Source organism: Rhinopithecus bieti, unplaced genomic scaffold, assembly GCF_001698545.2.
Source record: "Rhinopithecus bieti isolate Rb0 unplaced genomic scaffold, ASM169854v2 scaffold_21703, whole genome shotgun sequence".
NCBI classification, from domain to species: Eukaryota; Metazoa; Chordata; class Mammalia; order Primates; family Cercopithecidae; genus Rhinopithecus; species Rhinopithecus bieti.
The window spans coordinates 7,732,022-7,747,428 of NW_016812332.1; the positions used below are offsets into that span (position 1 = coordinate 7,732,022).

The 15,407-nt window shown below is 33.8% G+C and overlaps 1 pseudogene across 1 annotated transcript; it reads right to left on the reverse strand.

Annotated features, from left to right (window-relative positions):
• Window positions 1–12,389: 12,389 nt before the first annotated feature.
• LOC108544689 (calmodulin pseudogene) lies at window positions 12,390–13,507 on the reverse strand (annotated as a pseudogene). Its single transcript, XR_001889928.1, has one exon. The product of XR_001889928.1 is annotated as a calmodulin pseudogene (transcript).
• Between the last annotated feature and the right edge of the window lie 1,900 nt (window positions 13,508–15,407).

Sequence of the window (15,407 nt, forward strand, 5' to 3'; positions counted from 1 at the left end):
GAGTTAACCTACAGGATGGGAGGAAACATTTTCAAACTATTCATCTGACAAGGGATTAATAGCTAGAATATAATAAGGAACTCAAACGACTCAATAGCAAAAAAAAAAAAAAAAAAAAAAAGAAATCTGATTTAAAATGGGCAGAAGACCCTAACAGACATTTCTCCAAATTAGACATGCAAATGACAAAGAGGTATATGAAAAAATGTTCAACATCACTAATTATCAGGAAAATTCAAACCAAAACTGCAATGAAATATTATCTCATCCCAGTTAAAATGGCTGCTATTGAAAAAATAAGTTAACAGATGCTGGTGAGGATGTGGAGAAATGGTAATGCTTGTATACTGTTGGCAGAAATGTAAAGTGGTGTATCCACTATGGAAAACACTCTAGAAGTTTCTCAAAAAAAAAAAAAAAACTGAAAATAGAGATTTATTTATTCTCAGGTATTGGGTCAGGCAATTGCAGGAGTAAGAAAGTTTGAAAGTTTTAGGGCAGTCTGGCAAGCCGAAAATTCTGGCAAGAGTTCATGCTGTAGTCCTGAGCCCAAAGGTAGTCTAGCAGCAGAATCCCTCACTCTTCTGGGGACTCCAGTCTTTTTTCTTAATGTTTTCAACTGACTGGTTGAGGCCCACCTACGTTATAGGAGATCATCTGCTTTATTCAAAGTCTACAGATTTAAATGTTAATCACACCTAAAAAATGACTTCACTACAATCTAGACTGGCTTTTGACTAAATAGCTGGGTACTATAGCCTAACTTAGTTGACACATCAACTAAGCCATCACATTTTCTTTTCTTTTTTTTTTTATTATTATACTTTAAGTTCTAAGGTACATGTGCACAAGGCGCAGGTTTGTTACATATGTATACATGTGCCATGTTGGTGTGCTGCACCCATTAACTCATTTACATTAGGTATATTTCCTAATGCAATCCCCCTAACCCACGATAGGCCCTGGTGTGTGATGTTCCCCATCCTGTGTCCAAGTGTTCTCACTGTTCAATTCCCACCTATGAGTGAGAATATGTGGTGTTTGGTTTTCTGTCCTTTTGATAGTTTGCTCAGAATGATGATTTCCAGCTTCATCCATGTTCCCACAAAGGACATGAACCCATCCTTTTTTACGGCTGCATAGTATTCCATGGTGTATATGTGCCACATTTTCTTAATCCAGTCTATCACAGATGGACATTTTGATTGGTTCCAAGTCTTTGCTCTTGTGAATAGTACTGCAATAAACATACGTGTGCATGTGTCTTTACAACTGCATGATTTATAATCCTTTGGGTATATACCCAGTAATGGGATGGCTGGGTCAAATGGTGTTTCTAGTTCTAGATCCTTGAGGAATCACCACATTGTCTTCCACAATGGTTGAACTAATTTTCAGTCCCACCAACAGTGTAAAAGTGTTCCTATTTCTCCACATCCTCTCCAGCACCTGTTGTTTCCTGACTTTTTAATGATTGCCATTCTAACTGGTGTGACATGGTATCTCACTGTGGTTTTGATTTGCATTTCTCTGACCATCACATTTTTCTTTACCAGAGTTTCCTTATTTGCTTTTTCAGATGATCAGAAAACTTTTCCATTTGAATTGTATTGCATCATTATCTACTATAAAAATGAAGTGATATGAAATACTTGGGGACCATGCATTCAGAATCTATTATTCAATTAAACTTTTTTAAGTAAATTAATCAAAATGAAAAATAATGGGCAGTATTTCCCAAGCAGAAAATTCAGCAAAATTCCTGTAGGAGAGATAAATCAACTTATATTTATTATGAAATGCCCTGAAACACCAACTTGATTTAATAAAAAATTTGTTAAAGCTGAAATTTTTTAATAATGTATTTTGCATATCCAAATTTTTCATAGATTTTACTAAATTAAACTTTAGTGGCTATATATATAAAGTATCAATTTTGAATGAGTAGCTAAATCAATATTTTATTTTACTATATGCATATTTTGGTAAGCTTACAAACCAATGCTTGTACTTTAATTATTATTATTTTAAACTTTATTAATCATGACTTTACTTTATGGATGTTTCTGTTGTATGTTAGCATTTTACTTTAGAAAATATTTTTTTTTTAGTCACGGTGGCTCACACACCCATAACCCCAGCAGTTTGGGAGGCCGAGGCGGGCAGATCAAGATCAGCCTGGCCAACATGGCGAAACCCCGTCTCTACTAAAAATACAAAATATTAGCTGGGTGTGGTGGCATACATCTGTAGTCCCAGCTACTTGGGAGGCTGAGACATGAGAATCGCTTGAACTCGGGAGACGGAGATTGCAGTGAGCCAAGATTGCTCCACATCATTCCAGCCTGGGCGACAGAGTGAGGCTCCATCTCAAAACAAAACAAAACAAAACAAGCATATATATATTTCATTTTTATATAAATAACTGCTTTATCATGTTTTATAAATCCACTTGATAATAAAAGTTATATTAAAAATGCTGGCAAGGAGGTTATTTCATAGTCACTTTATAGTTATTATTAATTAGATGCCATTTTTCATATAGTAGTCTTTCAAAACTTACAATCTCTGCATCTCAGTTTAGATACAAAATAATTACCTTTTAATTATTTTGTTTAGTATTATTTTAATTTTTTTCTTGGAATATTTTATGTTCTTCTTTCAAAATTGAATGTCTATCAAGTTAATAACTTCAAAGTCCTTAATTTTTTAGTGTCCTGATCCTAGAAGGAATGGTCTACAGATTGGCATGCCATTGGTAGATAAGTTTGTCTTGCCTTTTTTAATTAAATAATTTAATAAATATTTTAATGTTTTAATTATGAAAACAGATACTTTTAAAATCAGGATATTAAGTTTCAAAGTTAGACNCTTTTGATAGTTTGCTCAGAATGATGATTTCCAGCTTCATCCATGTTCCCACAAAGGACATGAACCCATCCTTTTTTACGGCTGCATAGTATTCCATGGTGTATATGTGCCACATTTTCTTAATCCAGTCTATCACAGATGGACATTTTGATTGGTTCCAAGTCTTTGCTCTTGTGAATAGTACTGCAATAAACATACGTGTGCATGTGTCTTTACAACTGCATGATTTATAATCCTTTGGGTATATACCCAGTAATGGGATGGCTGGGTCAAATGGTGTTTCTAGTTCTAGATCCTTGAGGAATCACCACATTGTCTTCCACAATGGTTGAACTAATTTTCAGTCCCACCAACAGTGTAAAAGTGTTCCTATTTCTCCACATCCTCTCCAGCACCTGTTGTTTCCTGACTTTTAATGATTGCCATTCTAACTGGTGTGACATGGTATCTCACTGTGGTTTTGATTTGCATTTCTCTGACCATCACATTTTCTTTACCAGAGTTTCCTTATTTGCTTTTCAGATGATCAGAAAACTTTTCCATTTGAATTGTATTGCATCATTATCTACTATAAAATGAAGTGATATGAAATACTTGGGGACCATGCATTCAGAATCTATTATTCAATTAAACTTTTTTAAGTAAATTAATCAAAATGAAAATAATGGGCAGTATTTCCCAAGCAGAAAATTCAGCAAAATTCCTGTAGGAGAGATAAATCAACTTATATTTATTATGAAATGCCCTGAAACACCAACTTGATTTAATAAAAAATTTGTTAAAGCTGAAATTTTTTAATAATGTATTTTGCATATCCAAATTTTCATAGATTTTACTAAATTAAACTTTAGTGGCTATATATATAAAGTATCAATTTTGAATGAGTAGCTAAATCAATATTTTATTTTACTATATGCATATTTTGGTAAGCTTACAAACCAATGCTTGTACTTTAATTATTATTATTTTAAACTTTATTAATCATGACTTTACTTTATGGATGTTTCTGTTGTATGTTAGCATTTTACTTTAGAAAATATTTTTTTTTTAGTCACGGTGGCTCACACACCCATAACCCCAGCAGTTTGGGAGGCCGAGGCGGGCAGATCAAGATCAGCCTGGCCAACATGGCGAAACCCCGTCTCTACTAAAATACAAAATATTAGCTGGGTGTGGTGGCATACATCTGTAGTCCCAGCTACTTGGGAGGCTGAGACATGAGAATCGCTTGAACTCGGGAGACGGAGATTGCAGTGAGCCAAGATTGCTCCACATCATTCCAGCCTGGGCGACAGAGTGAGGCTCCATCTCAAAACAAAACAAAACAAAACAAGCATATATATATTTCATTTTATATAAATAACTGCTTTATCATGTTTTATAAATCCACTTGATAATAAAAGTTATATTAAAATGCTGGCAAGGAGGTTATTTCATAGTCACTTTATAGTTATTATTAATTAGATGCCATTTTCATATAGTAGTCTTTCAAAACTTACAATCTCTGCATCTCAGTTTAGATACAAAATAATTACCTTTTAATTATTTTGTTTAGTATTATTTTAATTTTTTTCTTGGAATATTTTATGTTCTTCTTTCAAAATTGAATGTCTATCAAGTTAATAACTTCAAAGTCCTTAATTTTTTAGTGTCCTGATCCTAGAAGGAATGGTCTACAGATTGGCATGCCATTGGTAGATAAGTTTGTCTTGCCTTTTTTAATTAAATAATTTAATAAATATTTTAATGTTTTAATTATGAAAACAGATACTTTTAAAATCAGGATATTAAGTTTCAAAGTTAGACTTAAACAGCCATGGATTTCCTGTCAGAATCCANGTTCAATTCCCACCTATGAGTGAGAATATGTGGTGTTTGGTTTTCTGTCCTTTTGATAGTTTGCTCAGAATGATGATTTCCAGCTTCATCCATGTTCCCACAAAGGACATGAACCCATCCTTTTTTACGGCTGCATAGTATTCCATGGTGTATATGTGCCACATTTTCTTAATCCAGTCTATCACAGATGGACATTTTGATTGGTTCCAAGTCTTTGCTCTTGTGAATAGTACTGCAATAAACATACGTGTGCATGTGTCTTTACAACTGCATGATTTATAATCCTTTGGGTATATACCCAGTAATGGGATGGCTGGGTCAAATGGTGTTTCTAGTTCTAGATCCTTGAGGAATCACCACATTGTCTTCCACAATGGTTGAACTAATTTTCAGTCCCACCAACAGTGTAAAAGTGTTCCTATTTCTCCACATCCTCTCCAGCACCTGTTGTTTCCTGACTTTTTAATGATTGCCATTCTAACTGGTGTGACATGGTATCTCACTGTGGTTTTGATTTGCATTTCTCTGACCATCACATTTTTCTTTACCAGAGTTTCCTTATTTGCTTTTTCAGATGATCAGAAAACTTTTCCATTTGAATTGTATTGCATCATTATCTACTATAAAAATGAAGTGATATGAAATACTTGGGGACCATGCATTCAGAATCTATTATTCAATTAAACTTTTTTAAGTAAATTAATCAAAATGAAAAATAATGGGCAGTATTTCCCAAGCAGAAAATTCAGCAAAATTCCTGTAGGAGAGATAAATCAACTTATATTTATTATGAAATGCCCTGAAACACCAACTTGATTTAATAAAAAATTTGTTAAAGCTGAAATTTTTTAATAATGTATTTTGCATATCCAAATTTTTCATAGATTTTACTAAATTAAACTTTAGTGGCTATATATATAAAGTATCAATTTTGAATGAGTAGCTAAATCAATATTTTATTTTACTATATGCATATTTTGGTAAGCTTACAAACCAATGCTTGTACTTTAATTATTATTATTTTAAACTTTATTAATCATGACTTTACTTTATGGATGTTTCTGTTGTATGTTAGCATTTTACTTTAGAAAATATTTTTTTTTTAGTCACGGTGGCTCACACACCCATAACCCCAGCAGTTTGGGAGGCCGAGGCGGGCAGATCAAGATCAGCCTGGCCAACATGGCGAAACCCCGTCTCTACTAAAAATACAAAATATTAGCTGGGTGTGGTGGCATACATCTGTAGTCCCAGCTACTTGGGAGGCTGAGACATGAGAATCGCTTGAACTCGGGAGACGGAGATTGCAGTGAGCCAAGATTGCTCCACATCATTCCAGCCTGGGCGACAGAGTGAGGCTCCATCTCAAAACAAAACAAAACAAAACAAGCATATATATATTTCATTTTTATATAAATAACTGCTTTATCATGTTTTATAAATCCACTTGATAATAAAAGTTATATTAAAAATGCTGGCAAGGAGGTTATTTCATAGTCACTTTATAGTTATTATTAATTAGATGCCATTTTTCATATAGTAGTCTTTCAAAACTTACAATCTCTGCATCTCAGTTTAGATACAAAATAATTACCTTTTAATTATTTTGTTTAGTATTATTTTAATTTTTTTCTTGGAATATTTTATGTTCTTCTTTCAAAATTGAATGTCTATCAAGTTAATAACTTCAAAGTCCTTAATTTTTTAGTGTCCTGATCCTAGAAGGAATGGTCTACAGATTGGCATGCCATTGGTAGATAAGTTTGTCTTGCCTTTTTTAATTAAATAATTTAATAAATATTTTAATGTTTTAATTATGAAAACAGATACTTTTAAAATCAGGATATTAAGTTTCAAAGTTAGACTTAAACAGCCATGGATTTCCTGTCAGAATCCATATGCTGAGCTTATGTACAAGGAAAATATGTATTATTGATAGTTTCTTTCCTGAAGGTAATTCTTTTCTCTATATAATGTAAAAAATATTTTACAAACTTCGCCTCATTAATTTTCTCAAGGTCCCTTAAGAGAATTACATATGCATGATTTCCATTTTACAGAATGTAAACTGGCCTGAGGGAACTGGGTATCGTAGTTTTCCATTTTGTTTCTCATGCTATGATCCACAAAACATTTTAAATTTACAGTGGGCATAGATTTTATTTTGCTCTTCTGTCAAATTCTCTGAGTTCTAAACAAAATACAGTCTTATATGATTAAACAAAGAAAGTTTCAAAGTCAGAAAATCAGGCTTTAAGACACGGCTTTTCCATTTTGGCAAAATATTAAACCTCTTCAATTTTACATCTGTAAAACATCTGCTTTCTCTACAGTGCACTTGAGCTTATTACTGAAGCTCAAATGAAAAATGTATGTGAATGTGTTGCATAAATTGCAAACCATATAGATGGTAGTTGTTATATTACGTTCATATCCCCCACCACATGAGGCCCAACACAAATTTGTAAACTTGAATGTGGCCCAACACAAATCTGTAAACTTTCTTAAAACATTATGAGATTATTTTGCGATTTTTTTTTTTCTTAGCTCATCAGCTGTCACAAGTGTCACTGTATTTTATGTGTAGCCCAAGACAATTCCTCCTCTTCCCATGTGGCCCAGAGAAGCCAAAAGATTGGACACCTCTGCTTTAAAGTAAATGTTAAATCTTATCTACATTGGCATCCTTCAAGCCATAGGATGGGTATATTAGATGTGTCCACCAATCATTTACTGAATGCAGAACTGCATGTACATTATTGAAGACACTGTATCAGGTACTGATCCTAGTGTTGACGGGTTGCATTTTTAAATGTGGTCATCCAAAAGACTTGTAGTCAGTAAATTCCTGAAGGAAGTGAGGGGGCGAGCATGTTGTTAACTGAGAAAAAAACACTGAGGCAGAGGTTACAGCAATGGAAAGACCCGGGTGTGGACTGTGTTAAGGATGTTCAAGCTATTGAAGGAGAAAAATTGGTCTGCAACAGTGTAAACAAGGAGAGGGTAGTAGGAGATGAGATCACAGGTGTTAAGGGAAGGGGAGATTAAGAGAAGCACTGACGTGGGATGCTATGAATACCGGTTTTTGCTCTATAATTTGGCAAGAATTGGAGTGTTTTGTATAAGTAGAAACTTATTGTTATTTTTTAACACTGTAGTGCCTCTGATGAGAATACGCTACAAGAAAACCAAACCAGAAGCAGTAAGACCAGCTAAGAAAAATAAGATGATAGACTCAACTTGGAAATTCTAGCAGTGGGGGTGGTAGTAAGTTGGACTCTACATACATTTTAAAGGTAGAGCAAAAAAAAAAAAAAAAATCTGTGATAGGGATTGTAATAAAACTATATACAAATTTGGGGAAAGTTAACATCTTTGTAAAATTTAGTCTTCCAATGCATAAACACAGAATATCTCTTCATTTATTTAGGTCCATCTAATTGTTCTTAATTAGATTTGTAGTTTCCAGTGTAGAACACTGGAATATATTTTCCTGTATTTTTCCTCCAGGTATGTGATTATTTTAGTCACTATTATAAGTTCATTCTTAATTTATTATTTTTACACTAGTTAAATTGTACGTATGCGTGTGCATAAATCATTACATACATACAAATAAAATATTTTAAGTTCTACTGTAATTACTAAAATAATTAGTAATAAAATAATACTAAATGTGAAACAAGAAGATAATACAATCCGACCACTGCACTCCAGCCTGGGCGACAGAGCGAGACTCCGTCTCAAAAAAAAAAAAAAAAAAAAAAGAAAGAGGAATTTTAAAATACTTGATTAAAGCAGAAGAATGAAGGAAAGAAGCCATACAGAAACAAAACAAAACAAAACAAAACCAAAGAGAGAGGATGGAGGCAGAGCGCGATGGTCAAACAGAACCCTCCAGTGATCATCCCTTCCACAGAAACACCAAACTGAACAACCATTCACTCAAGAAAGCCCTTCATAAGAACCAAAAATTAGTTGATCAATGATAGTACTTAGTTTTAGCATTATATCAAGGAGAGAGGCACTGAAAAGGATAGTAAAGACAGCCTTGAATCACCTACACATCCCCCATGTTTTAGCAGTAGCTGCCGGACACAGCAACAGAATCTTCAGGAACGGGGAGCGCAGTAATTGTGAAAATTAACTTTGAAACTCAGCACTGCCCTGTCACAGTGGAAAGGAACACAGGGCAGAATTCATCCTGTGTTCACAGTGGGAACATTTAGACCACTCCTAGCCAAAGGAGAATCTCAGTGGTGAGAAACTTAAGTTCCAGCTAGCCCCAATACCATGGCCAAAGTGCTCTAGGCTTCTAAACAAATTTTAAAGGCAGTCTGAGCCTCAAAGACCGCCACTCCTAGGCAAGTCCTGGTGTTGTCCCAGGCTTCGAGCAAGTGAACTTGGGGTGTGAACAACCTAGTGGGACACCAGCTGAGGTAGCCAAGGAAGTACTTTTGTCACCCCTCCCCCAACCCAAGGCAGTGCAGCAGAGACCCTGTCTCAAAAAATAAATAAATAAACAAAACAATTGAACTCAAGGAGCTAGTAGAATGGTTACCAGAGTCTGGAAAGGGTAATGATTGGGTGGGAGAAGGGGACAACGGGATGGTAAATGGGTACAAAAATATAGTTAAAGAGAATGAATAAGGTTTTCATTAACAGAATGACTAGAGTCAATGATACTGTACATTTAAAAATAACTAAAAGGGAATAATCGGAATGTTTATGACAAAAATAAATGATAAATGCTTGAGGTGATGAATACGCCATTTATTCTGATGTTACTACTACTACACATTGAATGCCTGTATCAAAATATCTCATATACCCCATTAATATATACACTTACTATTTACCTATAAAAATCAAAAAGTAGGCCAGACATGGTGGCTCACACTTGTAATCCCAGCACTTTGGGAGGCCGAGGAGGCGGATCATCTGAGGTTGGGAGTTCAAGACCAGCTGACCACCATGGAGAAATCTCATCTCTGCTAAAAATACAAAGTCAGCTGGGCATGGTGGCACATGCCTGTAACCAGCTAACCAGGAGGCTGAGGAAGGAGAATAGCTTGAACCCGGGAGGTGAAGGATGCGGTGAGCTGAGATCATGCCATGGCACTCCAGCCTAGTCAACAAAAGAGAAACTCTGTCTCCACAAAAGAAAAAACAATAGTGTAAAGTAAAATTAAAAAAAAAAAAAAAAAAAAACAAACAAAAAACTGAGAGCAGCATAATAGACTGAAACACAATTATATAATTACATTTAATATAAATGTAATATGCATATGTATGCAATATACATATATACATACACATTGTAAGATTTTATACACAATAGGTATATGTATAAAATGTGGGAGTTTTTTGCATTTTGCTTGCATATTTTATGTTTTATGGCCTTTACTTGGATTAGTCAAATATTTTTAATCATGCTATTTTTTCTGTTACTTCTCTTTATTTTTTCTTTAATGGCTACCCTAGATGTTTTATGTATCTTTGATTTATTACAGCCCTGTGGAAATTATTTGTTTTTACCACTTTTCAAAGAATGCTGGAACATTAGGACTCTTTAAGCTATTTAATTCTCTTTTGACTTTTGCAAGAATTATATATTGTATAATTCTCTCTCTCGCTCTCTCTCTATATATCCATGTATATATTTACATCCAAAGTAATTATTAAATACTTGTTTAGATTTAACCATATATTTTTCTTTCTGTTACTTTTCATTTTACCTGAATTTTGTGTTTCTGTCTCATATCATCTCTTACCTAATGAAATTCTTTTATCATTGCTTAATGTATAATTTCTGGTGATAATTTTTTTTCTTTTTTGTTGGAAAATTAATTTATATTTAAAGAATAGCTTTGCAGGGTATAGAATTCAAGTTTCCATATCTTACATACTCTTTTGTTTTCTGCTTTATTTTTTAAGCAATTTAAAAAGTATTTTCTATTTTATTTTTTAAAGGTCAATTGCTACTACTGATACTAATTTTTGGAATACAAGGTATTCTATTTATCTTACTGGCTTACATTAGACCTTGGTATCTGTAACTCTAATTTTCCTTGTATTCACTTTGCTTAGTTTATAGAAACTTTGTGATGTTTCAAATTGTTATTCATTGCCAGTTTTGAAAAAATTTCATAACCTCAAATACTGTTTTTCATCTGTCTCTGTATCCTCCTCATCTAAACATCTAATTACATTTATTTTGAACAGTTGAAGTCCCACATATATCTTGCTCTTTTCTTATTTTTTCCTCTCTGTTTTAAATTAAGGTGTTTTACATTTTCTGTCTTACAATATACTAATTGCGTTTTCTGCTGTATCTATTTGTTGATAAAATCATCCATTGAAACTTTATTTTCAGTATTTTGCTTTTCCTTTCCAGATTTTCCAGTAATGATGTTTTCATATTATTTTAATTTTGGTAAAATTCTCCAGTTTTCTTCAGTGACCTTTCATCTTTTTTTGTGAACATGGTAAAATGTTTTAAAGTCTTTGACTTCTTACTCTAATATCTGGAATATCTTTGATAGTTTCTGTTGTCTATATTCTTTGTTTTCAGTTATATGATCCTTTATCTTGGAATGTCTTGTAATTTTTTGTCAAATTTTTATATTGTATAAAAAAATTATTAAGGTTCCAGCTGATGCTACTTTTCAACCAGGGAAGGTTCAACTTCTGATCTCCTAGGCAAATAGAACGTGCATATGACCTTGATCCATGCATGCACTGAATTAAAGTTTGAAAACCCTCAGCCTTTGGGTAAAGTAGTTAGGGTGAAGCTTTCCTGGACTTCAAATTGAGAGCTTGGTGTATTCACTGATGCTCCACTTCTGTTGATTTCTAAAATCTGAACATTGCAATTTCTGAATAATCCCACAAAAAATATAAAATAAAGTAATAAATAATCAGAACAACTGTTTTACTTTCAGTTGCTTAGTCTTATACTCTTTGCATCAACCAATTTTGGCAAACACATTAGAAGAAATACCAGCCTTATATCTGGATCAGTATTGTTCCATCTCCATTACTGTATCATAGTATCATGGCCCATAAATGCTTACACTGTTTGACTTGTTGTTGTTGTTGCTGTTATTGTTGTTTTCTTAGTTCTGATTTCTCTTCTCAGGAGGGCCCTGTGAAAATGAGGCCTGGATTCTCAGCCTCCTGTCTTGCTTTCAGAGTAAGCAAATGCCCCCAGGGAAAAGATGGCTGTAGACTGTGGGTTCACCCCTCTCTATTTTTATCTGCTTCGTAATTTTGCAATCCTGTTCCTCCAAGCCTGGTTGCTCTCTCTCCAATGCCTTTAAGAAAATATAATTTCTATTGTATCTGTTTTTTGCTACTTGTTCTGAATAAGAAGGTTGGTCTGCTGCATGCTATACCATCACATTCAGGTGTAATAATTTTGATCAAGATTGTATCCTTTCACATAATATTTCATTTAGTTTGTTGACATTTTGTTTCAAACGTGTTTTGAATCTGATTTCCTGAAAGTAAAAAAACATATATATATATTCTTTGTTTTTCTTGGAATGTAGTAAGTTATAACTTATCATTTTCTTTTCTGTGGTAAAGTTTGGTATTGTTTTCTTTTCTTAAATATTTCATATTATTTAACTCTGGACCCATCAGATCCTGTAGCTACAGCCTTTTTTTTTTTTTTTATTGTAATTTTTTTGTTGGAAAACAAATATACAACTTGGAATGGATTTTGAGGCAAATTGTGCCATAAGCAGATTTTAAGTGGCTAAACAAAGTTTAAAAAGCAAGTAACAACAAAAGAAAATGTTTCTGGTACAGGACTAGTGGTACAAAAAAATAGTGTACAAGTACCTGGATAATACACCCTTTTTGCAATAGAGCAACTTTTAAGTACATATTGTTGACTGTCCATAGTCCACGCAGAGTTACAACTCCACACTTCAAAAACAACATGCTGACAGTTCCTAAAGAAAACTACTTTAAAAAAGGCATAACCCAGATGTTCCCTCATTTGACCAACTCCATCTAACTTTAGATGTGCAGAAGGGCTTAGATATATCCAGAGTAAGCCACATGCAATATGTTACTTGATCAACTTTCTAAAATAAGGTTTCAGGACAATGACAGTAAGATAAGGGAAGAAAACATGGAGGAATGAAGTCCTAATTACTATACATGCATATTTTTTTGACAGTAGGGAGAAATCTTTTACAGATAAGTTACAAACAAAGAAAAGGCAAATAAACAATTTTGTACAAGAAATTTAACACATTCTGTACAAGGTCTTCACTTTGCTGTCATCATTTGTACAAACTCTTCATAGTTTACTTGACCATCACCATCAATATCTGCTTCCCTGATCATTTCATCAACTTCTTCATCTGTTAACTTCTCTCCGAGGTTTGTCATCACATGGCGAAGTTCTGCAGCACTAATATAGCCATTGCCATCCTTATCAAACACACGGAATGCTTCTCTAATTTCTTCTTCACTGTCTGTGCCTTTCATTTTTCTTGTCGTCATTGTCAGAAATTCAGGGAAGTCAACTGTGCCATTACCATCAGCATCTACTTCATTAATCATGTCCTGTAACTCTGCTTCTGTGGGATTCTGCCCAACAGACCTCATTACAGTTCCCAATTCCTTTGTTGTTATAGTTCCATCACCATCTTTGTCAAATAGTGAAAAAGCTTCTTTGAATTCTTCAATCTGCTCTTTGGTCAGTTGGTCAGCCATGCTGCAAGTGCTACCGGTTTCCGAAACAGGAGCACACAACCAGTCAGCTTGCTCGCTCCACTCGGACTCCTTTTTTTTTTTTTTTTTCAGACAGAATCTCACTCTGTCACCCAGGAGGGAGTGCGGGAGTGCGGTGGAGCAACTTTGGCTCACCACAATCTCCGCCTCCCAGATTCAAGTGATTCTCTTGCTTCAGCTTCCCGAGTAGCTGGAATTACAGGTGTCCATCACCACCTTGGTATTTTTTGTATTTTTAGTAGAGATGGGGTTTCACCACCTTGGCCAGGCTGATCTCGAACTCCTTACCTCAGGTGATCTGCCTGCCTCAGCTTCCCAAAGAGCTGCAATTATAGGCGTGAGCTACTGTGCCTGGCCAGCTACAGCTATTTTTAAGCCAGTTGCAATTCATTTAATAGTTATAAGATTATTTAAATTTTATTTTTCATCTTTATTTTGTAAAATTAAGTTTTTTCTTAGAAGTCCAGGAATAAACCTGTTTAAATTTTCAAACTCAATTTAATAAAGTTGCACATAATAGCTTTTAACTACCTTTTCTTCAACATCTTTATTATTTCTTCATTTATCTTTTGTCCCTAAACTTCCTATTTAAAGTAATTCAACTAAGTAATAATGCCATTTTAACTGAATTTAATTAGGCTCTTGCCCCTAATTCAGAATGCAATCTGAATGTCTTTTTGGCTACTGTATTCTCAGTACATATTAGATGCCTAAACACTAATAAATGAAAGAAAGACTGAATAGATGAATGTATGGATGAGCCAATGCAGGTTTATCTCCTTGCAGGAAGAATGAAAATTTCAAAAAATTATTTTATATTTATTTTAATTAGTTCCCACCTATAATCCCAGGACTTGGGAGGCTGTGGCTGAAGAATCACTTGAGTCCAGGAGTTCAAGACTAGCCTGGGCAACATAGCAAGACCCTGCCTCTGCAAAAAAAAATTAAATTAACTGAGTGTGGTGGTGTGCACTTGTGGTCCTAGCTACCCAGGAGGCCAAGGTGATAAGATTGTTTGAGCCCAAAGGTTTGAGGCTGTGGGGAGCTATGATTGTGCCACTGCACTCCAGCCTGGGTGACAGAGCAGAACCTGTCTCTAAAAAATAAAGAGATAAATAAATATTAAAAAATCACTAATGTAAAATGTTTGAAGAGCTAGTTGTACCTTTCCTATTTATATGTTTACCACTTTTTTTAAAGGATAATATCATTCCCATTGCTTCCACAAATTTATCTGTTTAAATATAAAAAAATCACGTAAAGGATGCCAGAATCTAGGTCTTTCTCTTCAGATACTGTAATTTAGTAAATGATTAAATGCTGTTGAATCAATCAACTATTCTTTGTAAATAATCTCTTATTTTAAATGCCCTGTGCTTTTTTTCAATTTAGAAAATAAATATTTAGTAGCAACTTCTCATTATGTTTGAATTAAATTTAAAAAACCAGCATACTTCTATAAACTTCTCTGAAAAAACACAAAAAAAAAAAAAAAAATGGTTTCAAGAATTTGTATTTGGGATTTGAAAGTATTTTCTCGAATGAATAAATAAACCATAAAGCAGAAGAAAGTTGTGTGTTAAAATAACAATAAAACCTATAAATCTATAATATTCATTTGCAGAAACATTGGCATTATTTCAAAATTGAAAGAATCATAGAATTCACCTCCATTATCTTTACTGATTGATAAAAGCAATAAAATGTGTTCATTTTTTAAAACTTCCCAAGAAGGAAATTCACTCACTGCTATTGACGTATTATTTCTATATTCACTGATCCTCAGAATCTTCTCTAATTTAAAATAATCAGGATATGCCTCAAAGTAAACACTAAGACTTATGCAGTAATTTTAAATAATGCTATTAATGCATACATGGCCAAGTAAAAGCATTAATAATATATTGTAGGCAAACAAAGCAAGTCTCTCAACATTATATTTATGA